At 42.5% G+C, this 15451-nt stretch overlaps 1 protein-coding gene across 2 annotated transcripts in view; it reads left to right on the forward strand.

Moving 5' to 3' along the window:
* The first annotated feature begins 7994 nt into the window (after positions 1–7994).
* Positions 7995–15451, forward strand: part of LPAR3 (lysophosphatidic acid receptor 3) — a 37660-nt gene continuing 30203 nt past the window's right edge. Inside the window, exon 1 of one of the 2 annotated variants that reach the window (XM_084637802.1) lies at positions 7995–8523. The gene's annotated coding sequence lies outside the window, so the exon portion shown is untranslated. The remainder of the gene's footprint in view (positions 8524–15451) is intronic. The other variant, XM_084637803.1, reaches the window with a different exon arrangement.

The following is a 15451-nucleotide window of genomic DNA, read 5'->3' on the forward strand; positions in this document are numbered from 1 at the left end:
ACTGTCACCCCTTCTGACAACAAAAATTACTACATGGCCCCAGGAGTGGGGACCGAAGCCTAAGCCTGCCTGCACCCTGCCGCCCTGGGCAGGGGGGCCAAGGGCTTCAGCCCCAGGTGGGAGGCCTGTAACCTGAGCCCCACCACCCAGGGCCGAAGCTTTAGCCCCAGGACTCGGCAAGACTAACGCCAGCCCTGGTGACCCCATTAAAACTGGGTTGCGACCCACTTTGGAGTCCCGACCCATAGCTTGAGAACCGCTGCCATAGAATGAGAGCATTGCAGTAGAGCATTAAGTAACATGCCATATGTCTGTCATGTGGTGGTGATTTTCTCATCCTTTCCCAATGGGGAGCAGCATGTGTGGTGTTTTTGGTTTTGGTAGGGTTTTTGTTTTTTTTAAATATATACGTTACTATCAATTTGTTAGAGAAGGCAATGTCAAATTGTATATAACTTTCTAATACATCTTTGGCATTTAAAGACTGAATAAAAAAAACCTGATCCATTTGTTGTGCTACTGATGACGGTTGTTGCCATATAAAGTGGGTGAAGTGATCCTAATATGTGATAGCGCTGGTCTCCAAGCCCCCTCTTATCACTCCCGCTACTTCCCTGCTTGTGCTCCTCAACTCATCTGGCACACCAGACCCTTCTCCTACTCCTGACTCTCGACCTTTTCCCACCAAGCTCCCGATACTTGGATTGCCCTGGATGGTTGGCTGCCTTCCGTGCATCTCTTGTAAGTACATAAATATAACAAACAAACAAAGGGGGTTTTTTGGCTCTGTCATGGTGGACTGGGGAGACCCGTAGGCTGGTACTGGACATATTCCTGCCTTTGAGAGAGAAATTATTCAAATTAATAGTATTTCATACCTTACTTTTAGAATGTCCTGAAAAGGAACAAAAAACCTGGCTTGTGCCTGATTGTGGTACATTTTAAGGCATCGAGAAGTAGCAAAAGGGTGAGTTTCTGAAAAATAAATCCTTTTTTGTGCTGCTTTTTATATTAGAAATTCAGCTCCTGTCTTTGGCAGACTCTGATGGCTAGAACAGTAGTGCAAGAGTTGCAGCACAAGAGCCAGGAGGGTATAAACTAAACTGTTTGGTGGGGGAAGGGATTATTAGCCATACTATGTCAAACTTCATTGTAACACCCATTTGTCATGATTAGCACTTTAAATATAGGAAGCGTAACACCTGCAGCCCTTCAATGACAGTGTTCAGAGCCCTCAATAAATGTCCTTTCTACCTTCCAGTGGTCTGCCAGCAAAGACCAGACTTCATATTCCTGAGTTTAAGGTAAGAAAGCCACACAGAATCATAATTTTGTTATTTTGTTGTTGGGCCTTCTTTATACATCATAAAGAACTGAAAACCACAAGGCCAATATTTAAAGCAGTCCTTTGCAGGCTGTGTGTGTGTGTGTGACACCACCACCTTTAATTGCAGGGCAGCAGCCCTCATGATAATCTTACCAAGGCCAGCCCTGTGCTTAGCAGGTTTTGCCTGGATATGGATATTGGTGTACTATGCCAGCAAAGTGCTTCCAGTATGGACCTGGCCTAAGGGTGTCAACAGAGTTATACCAGAATAACTGTCAGTTTAAATTCAAACCTTTAGATTATACTGAAAAAGTTTCCTTTGCAGACAAGGTCTTATTCTCCAGCAGTGGTGGGGTAAATATTGAAGAGGTGTTAACAGTAACTTCTGCAGTCTCCAGTGGCCTTGGCTGGCAGGTGAGTACAATGATGGTTGCGAAGCAGGATGAAGTGATGGGTTTCTCTAGGTGTCTGTGGGTGGGGCGACAAGGTGGAGGTATCAATATTTAATTGTTCCAGGTCAGGGAGGGAGGTGCAGGGCAGTGCGTAGCTAAGAAGAACAGCAACTTTCTAAATTCCTGGTTTAGTAAGAGTCTGCATTTGACATTTGATGATGTGGTTTAGCATTATTGGTTTTGGGGGTTTTTTTAAGTGCACTTCTAGGAATAAAATATAATGGATGAGGTCATCATAATGTAGAAGTAAAATGCTGATGAACCTGAAACAGCAAGAAAGTTACTCTCATCCATTAACAAGCAAGGTAACATTATTCCAAAGCTATTGAGATGTTACTTAGAAAAAAATAAATTAATGAAAGTTAAAGAAATACATAGGGTTTGACACACACTCCAAAGCAAGGAAGGGCAGTGGTAGCACTGAAAGCTAGTGCCTAGATACCACGGTGATTGGTGATCTACAAATATCAGCAAGAGAGAATTAAACTTTTTAGCTCACTGCATCATGCACAGGTATTACACTATCTACAATGAAGTGTTGGGTTGACCTGGTGGACAATGAATGTATGTGCCCAGATTTAGAGTCTTTATGTGGTGCTTGCTGTATTACCTCAAGTTCTATGCTGATGGCACAGGTGTAAATGGGACCTTTTAATTAGAATTAACCTATATTAATGTCTCAGTGGTGATTGGTCATGAATCATGACATTTTTGGGAGCAGAGCACAATTTACATGGGCTGTAAACAATCATTTTCTTTAAAATCTCCCAATTCCTCGCCTTTCTGAGAAGGAAGATGCCTTCATGCTGCAAATGAATGCTCTGCTCTTTCGTTTTGACTTCAGCAGGGTGGACTATAGAACTGGCAGCTTTTGTGTAAACTTCCACATTCATCTTATGTCTTACATGAGCAAACTCCCAGATTTCTTTGGCCCCCAAGCCCTGCTTTTTAAATTTTAATTTAGACCCCGTACTTTGCTGATTCTGGAAAAAGAGACAGATGCATTGGTGTAACATGGGTGGGGTGGGGTGGGGGGAGAATTTACTTGGATTGTAAGCTCTCTGGAGTAGGGACCGTCTCTTCATTCTGTTGTACAGTCCTTAGCACAATGGGGTCCTGGTCCATGGTAGGGGCTCTTACGTGCTACCAAAATACAAATAATAGATCATAATAAAGCCCCAAACTACTGATAGAACTAATACCAGGGCTTTGTGTTTTCAGAAATTATATTCTAAAAATAGGGGTGGCATTTTTCATCAAACACATATTAAACGTCCAGTTTTCTACATATTGCTCAATCTGGGTGAGTGATTATTGCTCGTGCTGCCCTTACTCTATCAGATTTTACAGATGTAATTTCACATAATATTGAAGTGAACTTTACCACATGGAAATTGCTAGGATCGCTCCTCTTCTCTCTTCTTGAGCATCTGTATTGTATTTTCCCAGTCCTCCAAAAGGCTTCAGAAATAACTAATATTAATAACAATACTTGTTGGTTTTGTTAGTAGAGCCCCTTAGCCTATGCTGCATGAAATCTTGACCTACTTCTTTATATATTCAACTTTTTCATGTTCCCTTAACTACTTTTTATCAATAGCTATTTTTACAAGGTCTTTTTTTGCCCTTCTTAATTGCCCAAACTTGTGTCTACTAACAAAAAATAAACAGTTCAGTATGTCAATCAGTGTAGTCATGAACTGCATCCTCCTCACTAATTGACCTACTTTCTCTCCCAGTGTTTCTTTATCCCTGGATATATTTGCAAAAGCACGTAGATCTGAATCTAGACCATGAAGTCTTAATTTAATCAGGTTGCTGTAGTGTTTGTTATTACTGAATATGTGGGCACTTTTTACATTATTTTTAAAAAATCAAAAAAAAAAATCACCATTTTAGGAAGGCACAATCACTGTCCCAAATAACTCTCAATCCAAGCCCTGACTGTGATCGGTACAGAGCCTCATCAAAGTCAGTGAGGCCCCCATATGGGTTCAACAATCCGTCAATTTGGATCGTAATGCAGAATCAGGGCCTAAATAGACAAAAGCAGAAAACAGATGTGCGGGTTCACAGATTGATACTGTTACTCCTCACTTAAGTCCCAGTTAACATTGTTTCATTGCTGATCAATTAGAGAACATGCTCATTTAAAGTTGTGCAATGCTCCCTTATAACATCGTTTGGCAGCTGCCTGCTTTGTCCACTGCATGTAGGAAGAGCAACCCGATGCAGCTAGCTGATGGGTGCTTGGAACCAGGCGGCCCACCTATCCGCTCCCCTAAGTTCCCTGTGCAGCAGCCACCCAGCAGGCTATCAGTTGCCAGCAGTGCAGCTGTCCCTCCCCTCACTGCCATGTGCTGCTCCTGCCCTCTGCCTTGGAGCTGTTCCCTGAGCCTCCTGCTTGCTGTGCAAGTGCAGGGAAGAGGGGTGCTAATGTCAGTGTGCCTCCTCTCCCCGCTTCTTTACCCCATCTCTACAGATGACACAACAGGGCTCAGGATGGAGGGAGCTTGCTGGCAGCAGCTGCTGTCTCAATTTGCTGTTCTACTTAAAAAGGCAGTGTACTTAGAGTGGGGTCAGAGTACTTAAAGGGGAAATGCGCGCCTCTCTCTCTCACACACACACACCATGTCTCTGTCTCTCTCTGTTTTATATATAGTATATATTTATACACACACACCTACGGTGTGTCTGTCTCTCTCTCTCTCACACTCAGCCTCCCCCCTGCCCCGCCAGCACTTTGGAAAGGGGAGGGAGGGGTGCGCTCCAGTGGGATAGCATGGGTTCATCATCACGTTCAGTTTCCACAGGGAATATTTGCAGCCACTGCCATGCTGAATCTCCTCTCTCTGTTTGTGCCGCCTTCTGGCGTGTGAGACTACATTAACGACAATGTGTTAACCCTTGAGGTCTCAGCTCAGTGCGAATTCATCATTTGGCAGTAAGGCATTCCCTGGGAAATATCCCACGCTCTGACTCCACCACCTCAACCAAGCTTCACAATCATCATTGCTGTGTATAGTATTAAATTGTTTGTTTAAAACTTATACTCTGTGTGTGTGTGTGTGTGTGTGTGTGTGTGTGTGTGTGTGTGTGTAAATAAAAATATAGTCTCTTGTCTAGTGAAAAAAATTTCCCTGGAACCTAACCCCCCACCCATTTACATTAATTCTTACAGGGAAATTGGATTCACTTAACATCGTTTCGCTTAAAGTAGTATTTTTCAGGAACATAACTACAACGTTAAGCGAGGAGTTACTGTAATTCAAGGCCAGAAGGGACTGTTAGATGATCTAATCTGACCTCCTGTATATCACAGGCTATTACATTTCACCCAGTTACCCCTGTATGGAGCCCAATAACTTGTCTGGCTAAAGCATATTTTCCAGAAAAGCATCCAGTCTTGATGTGAAGACATCAAGAGACAGACAGTCCACCACTTCCCTTGGAAGTTTGAAGGCGATTAAATATCAGAACAATATTAATTATTTGTACCAGTGAATTTGTCTGGTTTCAGTTTCCAGCCATTGGTATTTGTGAGGCCTTTAACTGATTGGTAGTACTAAAGGGCTCTTTAGTATTGGTATTTTCTTCTCCTGAAGGTTCTTGTACATGGTAATCAAGTCACCTCTCAATTTTCTTTTTGATAAACTAAGCAGATAGAGCTCTTTGTCTCTTACTGTAAGACATTTTCTCCAGCCCTTGAAACATTTTTGTGGCTCCATGCTGCACCCTCTCCAATTTCTTCAACATCCTTTTTAGTGTGTGAACACAATCACTGTGCATAGTACTCCAGCATCAGTCTCACTAGTGCCCATATACGGAGGGCAGGTCTACACTTAAAACACTGTAGCTGTGCCAATGCTCTTCTTGCCCATTTTATTCCCAAAAACCAACAGCTAGTGTCTGGCATCAAATCTGCTGCCAGGATGATAATTTATCCATTATGCTGGACTATGCTGTGACTAAATGAATTGGGCAGAAAGATGTTGCTATGAGTGGGGTCAGGAATGAAAGATTTTCCCAATTTTCTATCTTGTGTATGGATTTTAAAACTTACTCTTTGTCAAGTTTCTTTTTAATATATTCTTTTGCTCATTAAAAACAAAACTCTGGAGAAGCAATGGCAAAAAAGGGGGCGAGAAACAAAGTTTGTGGTTCCCAGTAAAAATTTAGTCAGTGAGAAAAGAAAGATGAGGCACTTATAAAACAAATACCCTTCCAGGTGTCAACAGACATGTTTATTATTTTATGGCATTTGATCTGTGAGCACACAAAACCCTTTGCAAACAGATAATTGGCCACGGAGGTCCAAGATGGATGGAAATAGTCATGCCCACAGTTCTGTAAAAATGTGAAGTTGTGGTTTTCAAAGCTAACTGGTAATGGAGGTTTTGGTTTCTCATAAGTGTAGCTGATATCCTTGCAGACATTTTTCACATCACTGAGTTTTTGGGGAACCAGAGTAATGCTTTTGCGTACTTCATATTTTACTTAGCTTCCTGTATGTGTTTCTGTTGCTTCCACTTCTGTGTTGTGCAGATATTATCTGTCACTGGTTCTCCAAAGCAGTGCACGCAGGAACGATGCAGAAGAAAATAACTCCAATCTGCTCCATTACTGGTAAATTTAACATTCACCATCTTTAGTATTCCTGATAAGTTTGGCTTCATGTATTGTCACTAACTGCCATATGGGATCAGACCAGTGGTTTGATAACTTGTCTTTGACAGAGATCAGTACCAGATGGACTCAATAGTGTATTGTGGTGATGAGTTCCACAGGCTAATTATAAGCCAGGTCTAAATAATAATGACTTCTTAATCTTGAAGTACCCACATCCAAAGCGTCTCAGGCCTCAAAACTTAAAGAAGGCAGCATTTTTGAAAGTATTCCTGCAATTCAGCCACTACCCCACACTTCACAATTCATAAACCATGCTGCCTCCTCTGAGCAGGCAGAGCTGCCTCCTGTTTTGAATCAAATACATTCTGATCATTACCTGCTGCTGTAAACTGGCTCAGAGTGCACACCTAAGAGTCAGTTTCACCAAACAATTCAGATCACTTTAGCCTCCACTGCACATACACAATAGCAAATGGAACAGAAAAGAAACCCACTAAAATAGAAACCTACCTCCTCATGTCCCAGTGTGCTTCCATTTGGGGAATTACACAACATTTTAGGGAAAAAAGCCATGTACTTTTTTGCCAGAGTGAAGCCAATGTTTATCAGACATTTGAGCAATTGGGCAGGGGGAGGGACAATCAAGCATCTCACATTTTTTTTTAATTATTCTGTATAGTCATAAAGGGTTGAAGCATTTGTAACAACCCCCTCCACTCCCCCGCACACCCTACCAAGATGTTATGCTGAGTGATGCACAGGGAATTCATTCAGACAGGGGGCCTTTAATAACAACATTTTGGAAAAAAATATAAGATGCCCTTATGTCCACATTCAGAATGGTCATCTGATGTCACTAGAAGGTCACTTAAACGTTTGCATTTAGAAGTGTAACAACAGTAGGTGCATCACAGATCCTTTGGCTGCATTAATTTTTGCCTTGTCCTCTGAAAGCATGAAAACAGCACAGTTTTAAAATACCATTTAGCTGCTGCCTTCCTTAGTTAAGCCAGTTTATGCCTGAAGTGTTTGTTTAAGTCAAGGAGAAATGATTAGAGAACAATGAATTACCTAATATTGTGGGTAAAGTTAGGTAGATAGCATGATAAATGTGATTCAACAACTACAATAAGTAGCGGGAGGGATAGCTCAGTGGTTTGAGCATTGGCCTGCTAAACCCAGGGTTGTGGGTTCAATCCTTGAGGGGGCCATTTGGGTCAAAAATTGGGGATTGGTCCTGCTTTGAGCAGGGGGTTGGACTAGATGACCTCCTGAGGTCCCTTCCAACCCTGATATTCTATGATTACTTTCCCACTTCCACATATTGCCACGGTGGTCTGGGAGATAGGCAATGGCACCACCATTTATCAGTAGTCCCTTAATTTGGGCTCAGTGATTCTGACCTCTCTTGTGAAGGCTCAATCCCATTGATATTAATGGCTGTTCCAAGCAAATGTCCAAAAGCAGAATGTCACCCTCAGTGCTATTTTCCCTAAGCCAGATCCTGGGGTCTTTCCTGAGGAAATATCAGGCCCTGCCCACCTTCCCCACCCCCCTGCAGGGAAGGCTGGGCTTTGGATACTCCTCTTGGCTTGGGAGTTGCTGCAGGACGGGGCAGGGACGGAAAAGCATCACGGAAGGTGGCCGTGGTGGGAAAGGAGCTGGGGGAGGCCGCCAGGCCTGGCTGGAAGGCCCCGGTGAGGGGGCATCTGCCCAGTGCAATGCCCGTGGCCGCTAGAGGAGGCGCAGCGTTTCCCGCCCTCCCACCAGAGCTGTGTCGAACGCCCAGCGCTTCCGCGGGCCGGGCAGCCCACGGGCTCCTGCAGCGCTCCTAGAGAGCAGGCGTGGGCAGCGCCCCAAGGGTTAACTCCCCTCGCCTCCCCTGCCTGGGCAGCCAGCCCCGCCGGCGGGGCCGGGCTGCGAGGGGTGAGCGCAGCCAGCTCACGCCCTCGGCCGGAGCCGGGCGCTGCTGCCAAACTCGCCTGGCGCTGCGCGGGCAGGCGGCCCCCGCCTGTCCTGCCCCCGCCCCTTTCGCGGGATGCCGGGGCGGGCAGACGCCGGGCTCCCACCAGCGGGGCAAGCGGGACGGCGACTGCACCCAGCAGGTGGCCGGCGGTGAGTAGCTGACGGGGGTGGGGGGTGCCGCGGCCGGGCTGGGCTGCCGGAGCCGCGAGCCCAGCTGCGGAAAGTCCCTCTGGGCAGGGGCCGCGCGGAGTCCAGCCCTGGCCGGCCGCAGCTCCGCGGGGACCGGGCGGGGGCTGCGGCTGCTCGGGGAGTGGGATGTGCTGGGGACCTCTCCGGGGCAAGTCGAGCCCGCAGTGAAGTCACTGGCAAAACACCCACTGGCGCCAGTGGGGCCAGCATTTCACCCAATTCCCCTATGACAGTGGCTGAAACTTTCAAATCCAGGCCGGGGCGGGGTGGGTCTGTAATATTCCCCTGGTATTACATTGGAAGGGAGCTATGGACCTAGGTCCCCCCCGGCACTGCTTTGAAAAGCCCAACCGTTGACTATTGTACCTTGACTGTCAAACACAGGTAGTGGCTGATCTGTCCGCGGGAAATTGACCACCAAAATCTCTGCTCCTGCACAAGGCACTTTGTTATTCGTTATTGCAGTGATAGCACAGCGATGGGTGCACTATGAGAACCTGGATAGCTAGAACAAATAGCTCAAGCCATGCAAGGCGTAATCAGTACCTGCTCTCGGATAACTTGAATATCTGTGCTCAGAAATCTAATCACCTGTAATTCTATTCTAGACACATTGTTCTGCAGCGTTTTGCCCATTGTCAGGATAGATAAGCATTATCTCACTAGGAGGAGCAAGTATTTCGCACCTTATTTCAAACCTACCTTTCTGAAAAGCCTGATACTGGCAGCAGGGGTGGCACATTACAAGAGTACCTTTTTGATAAAATTATTAATGCTATGACTATGAAATAAACTACTTAGTGTAAGCACTCAATTAAGCCATAACAGCAAACCTTGTGCTTCCTGTGTTGACCTGTTAAGAATAAATTAATAATTTAAAAAGACGATGTGAACTAATGTACTGTGAAATCTATACCACTTACTGGTGAATGGAAGGGCAAGTCACTTATTTAAACAAGTCATTGTTTTAAAGACTTATACTCACTAGCAGCTGTGTGAAATTGTCGTTCTTTGTTTACAAATTATTGCATGATTTGGCACAAATAACTGTTGCAACACTCTTATCATCGCTGGCGATAGTGATTAGTTTACACAACGTAATGTAAATATGACCATATATTTTTCGGTTGTCTATTATGCAAATATTTGAATTTACAGGTATCACATTTCCAAAACTCATGCATCAGAGGACTAGTCACTACAATATTATGTTAATTAAAATGTTATTTTACTCCAAATAAAATGTTTTAGCTGTTTTAGATAAATTGCTGCTTCAAGTTTGGGCTTCATTAAAGAATGTGGCAACTTTCCACAAATGAAAAGTAAATTGAAAAACAGCAATGACATTAATTGGCTATATGTGTTTGTCAAGGGTGTACTTGAGGAAACATTGCTTCTTCGTATTTTATTTTTCTCTGCAATGGAGGGTCAGGCAGGTAGGCATATTATCCATCCTGCTGTAATGAAAATTTAGAAGAGAACATTGTATGGGCTGTAATACATTGCTCCTTACGCTTGGAATGCTGTTTAATCCAGAATGGCCATTTGTAGCCAGACGTGTAACTTTTGTGCTATAACACTGAGAAAACCGGCAAGCATTTTGGTTTTTGTCCTCCTTTTATACAGTTCTCAGAAGTATGACAGAAAATGTGATATTGTGCAAAAATGAGAGTTGGCTAGGTCACCGTCAATGGTTTTTATTTTAATTTCAGTGCAATTTAATCAGGAGCATTCAGCAACGAGACAGCTGCTATCAGCATGAAGGGATCATATTTATTGTTTTCTGTCAGTAATGTGAGCAGGGGTGCTGGAATCATTTGTACAGTGCGGGTGCTGAGAGCCACTGAACCAAACTGTAAACACTGTATCTGATGGAAATCACTTCAAGCACCCCTAGTTCTAGTACCTATGAATGTGAGAGACCTGTGTGTTTAAAAACCAGAATCTGCATGCCTGCCCTCTTGATGCTATTGTGAAGTCCAGTAATATCTGGAACCTCCCCCCGCCCCCAGTGGACACAATTGTACATTATCAGCTACCCAAATACAGCTTCTGAGTTTGATGGATCCGTGCTGCACATGACACAAATCAAGACAATGTTTTCCCTGGCATATATGTGATGTAGTAGAAGATAGACACAGTAAGACCAAATCTACTGGAGGTTGCTTTGGAAAATGGTTTGCATATTTTATCTTCCTTTTTTTGGGTGGGCATGTAAGGAAAAGTTATCTGTTCCTCCCTGAACTGTAGTTATTCTCATAATAAGTCAGATTCATGGCCATATATCTTCTGATTTCAAATGATAGGATTCTGAGGAAAAGCCAGAGCTGAGGAGACATGAATGTTATGTCACCTACAATTATGTACCTACCATAGATCAAAGTCATCTCCTTGAGGGATGATAAAAGCAACCCTATCCAAAGAATCACATTAGTTTAATTGTACTGATTACATTTTCTTTTAAGGGAGGCTTTGTTTCTGGGTGGGTTGGGTGTTCATTGTACATTAGTTATGCACAAAACAGTAAATAATTAAAGTAGAATTGTTGATCATCAGTAAGTTGGGCAGAAAGGACAGAAGAACAGAATGGTATGTGTGCTCTATAGCTTGAAAGCCAGAGGACAGGTATTTGTAAAATATGCCTGAAAAAATGTAACAAAATATAAAAGCTGTCTGATCGGCTTTTAAATATTTAAAATGCGGTGATTGTTTCCACATTTAAAGGATAGCCTGCCAGCTCCTTTCAGAGCCCCACTTGGGAAGACTTTAAAGGAAAGCTTTGCTATGAAGTTTTTATTTTGGACTCCATATGGAGACTTCCTAAACCATAATTTCAGAAGATCTTAAATTACCAAAGCCTGGAACCTAATCTTGTGGTAACTAGTGAGTTACTGGGTATCTGCCTTTAACAGTTTTCTGTAGTGGATCAGAGCATTGCAAATGACTCTGTGATAAGATAGCTTTAAACTAGACATTAATAAAGTTTAAAGGCTCAAAGAGCCTAAACTTCAGACTAGCTCTGCCTTGGTAACGCTATTTTAAACATGCTTTGCAGCTCTAGACCTTCCATCTTAGTCTGCAACTTCCTATAAAGGAACAGAAGTATCATATGCACAGAATAGCACTTTCCACTTGAGTCCCAATAATATTGCTACCTGCATTAGATATAAATCATTATCAGTCTTCTGTACAAGTTGCTGTGGGTGGCTGGTAGCATTGCTCTGATGGCCCATGCAATTACATATTTAGTTTTGATCTTTAATGTCTCTTGGGAGAGAATAGGGTATAGAAACCTAGTAGTCTTTTCTTAAGGACCTTTGTTGACTCTACATATGTTGGGTACAATACAAGGCTATTTGCTAAATAATAAAACCTCAGATGTTTGGCACCAAAGACAATAACTCAAGGACAAATGACTTATGTTGTTCATACATCAAATTGTGATGCCATATGGATTTTTAACTAAAAAAAGAAAAAAAGTATGCTTTAAAAAACTGCATTACCTCAGAAATGCATAGGGTTGTCACAGGAATCTAGGGCTCTCTAATTAGAGAATAATTCCAAATTAATATTACATAGGTGAAACATTTTAATGGAAACAGCAATAAAGCTATTCAAAATTGGATATAAAAAGGTTAGGAGTAAGAGCTTAAAATATTATCCGGTTACACTTTTTACAGCCCTTTTGTCTTCCAATTTGTGCAAGCTGTGTTTTTTAAATAATGCTTTTTAAAAAGTATATTCCCAGTTCTATGAAAAATGGACTAAGTATCACAAAATCCCAACCACAGGGAATTCTAAGGGTATCAACTAAGATGCTAAAAATGAATCTTCTGAGATCCTGTGCTTCTCCAGATTCTTCCATACAAAGGTCGTGTCAACTCCCAGGGATAGTAACATAGAAAAGCCATTATCGTAACTTCTGAGACATTCTGGGATGAGCTTACATGTTTTTTAGTTCCAAATAGATAGGTCATGACTTTTGTAAATTGAAACTTGTTTTGAGACTTTCTCTCTCAGTTGTACTTGTAATCTATTGATTGATTATTTTTAAAAGATCAAGTTAATTTAAAAAATAAACCCCAAAGTGTTTACCTCTTTAAATTCCCTGTTATGGTTACATATTAACATTTTTGGCTTCTGCTGCATTACACACCCTTCTTTGTTCTTTTTGAGCTGAATGCATTTCTTGGGTTATTGGTGCAATCATGCTGTTGGGTTATTTCAGATGCGTCCAGGTGGAGTTTAGAAAACGCATTAGCTCACGCTTGGGTAAATGGATATTGTTTTTATATGTAGATTGAACTGTGTGGTCCCTACCAGTCTTCATTTTTCCAAACTTCAGTTTTTGAAACCAATCTCAGGAGGAGGGCATTCTATAATGTCTTTACAACATTGGAAAGTAAAGGAGCTATGGCATCAATTTTCTAACCAGAAAAATGAAGGGCAGCTTAAAGACTGAAAGCACATTATATCTTTGTGAAGTAGAAGAGACAGAAAGCTCCTTTTTCTGGGAATGACTATGCAAGCAAGATCTCTCATTGAGGCAGTACTCCCTAAGGCATAACCTGAAGTTCTGACAATAGCAGTTTGGACAATGATTGCCTAGGCAATCTCTTCAGTAATAATGTTCTGAGCTCCATCTGCAGCACCCTGTTAACATTTTTCTCAGTTTTACCTTTACCCATATATGTGGCTAGATATCACTGGCGCTCAGCACTGCTTTGCAAGCTCGAATGACTGCTTAATTAGAAGAACCGTGAGGTATGAGAGTTCAGGAGGCTTGTCCCAGCTATTGGGCCAAAATAGAGAGACAACTCAGTGCCATAAATAATAGTTTCTATTTGTGAAGCACATTTATTCATTGGATTTCCAGGTGCTTTATGTATGTCTCTATTTATGTAGATATCCATCTATTATCACCATTTTACTGATGGTGAAACAGAGACACAGAGAGGTTAAGGATTTGATGAAGGACACATAGTGAGTCTGTCACAATAGGGAATAAAACACTGTCTCCCAGCTCCTACTCTGGTGTTCTAACCACTTAACCACACTGAAGCCTTACAACAGCTCTTAAACATACTGGGACAATATCCCCCCATATTTATTCTGGTGATTTTAAATGGGATTTCGCTAGTGTAAATGGACTGAGAATTTGGCTAAATGTGTGTGAGAAGCTGATTTGGGCACTCCGTGTTTATCCAAACTATTATGGCAATGAGATTATCCAGAGTTACATTACACAGGTAAAAGAAAAGGGCTAGAAAACCCTCATCCTTCTGCTTATAAACCAAGGTCCAGCTGATGGGGGTTAAGAAGAAACCTCCTCAAGAGGTTGGTTATTACATGACTGTGTCCTGTGAGGTTTCTTGCACTTTCCTCTGAAGCATCTGGTATTAGTCTCCATCAGAAACAGGATTCCTCTGCTCTAATCTGGTATAGCAGTTCCTGTTAGATAATTGAAAGTGTATAGTTCTTTTTTGTGTTACTGTGTTATGGTCCTGCCAATGTGGAAAAAAATCCTATTGAGCAACATACACTACTGCTGAAGGTAATGCTCAATCTCGGGGGAGCAGGGGTGGGGGGGAGAAACACTGACGGTATTGAGCTCTAGAAATTGGTGGTTTGACCTCAAAATATGATATGTTGTAATGATCTTCCTGTTTCCAACCTTTTTCTGAGCTAGCTGCCATGGAAGGAGGGAATAGGGATGACATAATTTTCAACTCATGACTGCGGTGTAGACCTAGTACAGGCTTCCTCTTGCCAGAAATTGAGAACATCCTCAAATTAAGAGCTGTAGGAAGGAGACCCTTTATTTTGAGAAGGTGTGTGAGTGAGAGAGAGAGAGACTGATTCAGAACTAGCATAAGAAGGCAGATTTCTAGGCACATAAGCATTACCTTTTGCACTTTTTACGTGTTACAGTGGATGGAAAATGCTCCATCCTTCCCAGATTTTTTTTTTAAAAAAAAAGAGAAGCTATAAAATATCAAATGCTCAAAGAGCATAAATGTGCAATAACTTCTTAAAGCATTGTTGTCATGTTAAACCAGCCCTGTCAAAAATTACCTGCAACTAGACAAGCCATAGCCACAACATCTCACCTCGTCAGCCTCTTTTTGGCCTCCCGCCACCTAATCATCTTCCAATCTTATCTGGTAACTGTGCTAAGCAAGTAAATTAGAGTTCACATCTACTCTAAGTAAAAAGGCGTATTTTAGATATGTTAACTAATGTTTAATATGTATTAAATCCTGTGAAGACAAGTTCGTCGTTGTTGTTAGCTGGTCAGAGTAAATTCTAGTGGGGAATCAGCCAGTGGGAGTCAAAGGATTCAGTTTTCTTTGTATTCATCCAGCTCCCGGGCTGGGTGTTCCTTTTCTCCACCCATGCTTCCCAGTTGGCCTCTCCTGGCCATGTTATTCAGCCTGGAAATGCAGTTGAGATGTTCCCCCTAACCCAGAGGTTCTCAAACTGGGGGTTGGGACCCCTCGGGATTGCAAGGTTATTACATGGGGGGTCACGAGCTGTCAGCCTCCACCGCAAATCCTACTTTGCCTCCAGCATTTATAATGGTGTTTAAATATATAAAAAAGTGTTTTTAATTTATTAGTGGGGTCACACTCGGAGACTTGCTATGTGAAAGGGGTCACAAGTACAAAAGTTTGAGAACCACTGCCCTAAGCCATCCTTTGTTCATTCTCAATGTCCTCTGGTTAACAAGGTTCCCTGCTTTTCAGTTCTTCAGTCTTTCCCTCACATTGAGCTCTTTTTCTCCTGGTTCCTGCTTGTGATTTGTGTGTGTGTGTGTGGGGTGGGGAGTAATGTGTAGGGAGAACAGGAGCAGATTGGCAGTGTTAGAGTAGCATGCATACAGCTCCTG

This window comes from Lepidochelys olivacea (genome assembly GCF_965140295.1).
Source record: "Lepidochelys olivacea isolate rLepOli2 genome assembly, chromosome: 8".
Lineage (NCBI taxonomy): Eukaryota > Metazoa > Chordata > Testudines > Cheloniidae > Lepidochelys > Lepidochelys olivacea.